We start from the raw sequence: 1,534 nt of genomic DNA, 5'->3' as shown, positions 1-1,534 counted from the left end.
GCGGACAATAAAGCTGCCGAGAGAAGGTCAAAAGGGAATTCTACAATTAATGGAGCACATATTGTAGAAGATGGCCAAAATAATTCTAAGAAAAGAAAGAAAACTGAACAAGAAAGACATCAACCCAAGAAGAAATTCAAGGGAAAATGCTTCAATTGTTGCAAGATTGGCCACAAGTCCATGGATTGTCGAGCCTTGAAGAAAGGCAAGAAAAAAGATCAAGAAAATATGATTGAATCCAACAAAGAATGCGATGATTTGTGTGCTATGTACTCAGAATGCAACTTGGTGGGAAATTCTTGCGAATGGTGGATGGATTTTGGTGTCACCCGCCATGTATGTGCCAACAAAGAGTTGTTTTCATCATTCGTTCTGGCTCAAGTAGAAGAAATGATCTACATGGCTAACTCCGCTACTGCTAAGGTAGAAGGAACAGGAAAAATATGCTGAAAAATGACTTCAGGAAAGGTCTTGACACTTAACAATGTCTTGTATGTTTCGGAGTTACGTAGGAATTTAATTTTTGTTTCACTTTTAGACAAGAACGGATTCAAATGTGTAACTATTTCTAGAAAAATTGTAATTAGCAAAGGAGAAAAATATGTAGGAAAAGGCTATCTCACCGAGGGCCTTTATAAGATGAATGTAATGACTATTGAAATAAATAAAAGTTCAAATTCTTCTTATTTGATTGAGTCTTATGATTTATGGCATGAACGTTTAGGTCATGTTAATTACAAAACGTTACGAAAACTAATTAACTTGAAAGTTTTTCCAAACTTTGAGTGCAATAAATCAAAGTGTCAAACATGTATGGAATCAAAGTATGCAAAGCATCCTTATAAGTCCGTTGAAAGGAATTTCAATCCTTTAGACTTAGTACACACTGACATTTGTGATATAAAGTCAACACTATCACGTGGTGGGAAAAAGTATTTTATAACTTTTATTGACGATTGCACTAGATATTGTTATGTATATTTGCTAAATAGTAAGGAGAAGCAATAGATGCGTTTAGGCAATATAAAACTAAAGTTGAAAATCAGTTAAATAAAAAGATAAAAATGATAAGAAGTGATAGGGGCGGAGAATATGAATCTTCCTTTGCCGAAATATGTGTAGAGAATGGAATCTTCCATCAAACTACGGCCCCGTATTCACCTCAATCTAATAGAATTGCGGAAAGAAAAAACCAAACTTTGAAGGAAATGATGAATACCTTGCTTATAAGTTTCGATTTACCACAAAATTTATGGGGGGAGGCTATCCTTACAGCCAATCGTATACTCAACAGAGTTTCCCATAGTAAGATACAATGAATTCCTTATGAAAAATGGAAAGGAAGAAAACCCAACTTGAAATATTTCAAAGTGTGGGGGTTTCTAGAAAAGGTCCAAATTCCTATGCCTAAAAGGGTTAAGATAGGACCTAAGATGATGTACTGCGTGTTCATAGGATATGCGAAAAGTAGTCAAGCATGTCGATTTTTGGTTCATAAATCCGAACATCTGGATATTAATGAAAATACGGTAAT

The sequence above is a fragment of the Capsicum annuum genome, chromosome 6, assembly GCF_002878395.1.
Source record: "Capsicum annuum cultivar UCD-10X-F1 chromosome 6, UCD10Xv1.1, whole genome shotgun sequence".
Taxonomy (NCBI): domain Eukaryota; kingdom Viridiplantae; phylum Streptophyta; class Magnoliopsida; order Solanales; family Solanaceae; genus Capsicum; species Capsicum annuum.
The sequence above is the reverse complement of the archived record's forward strand: the minus strand, read 5'-3'. Positions refer to the sequence as shown.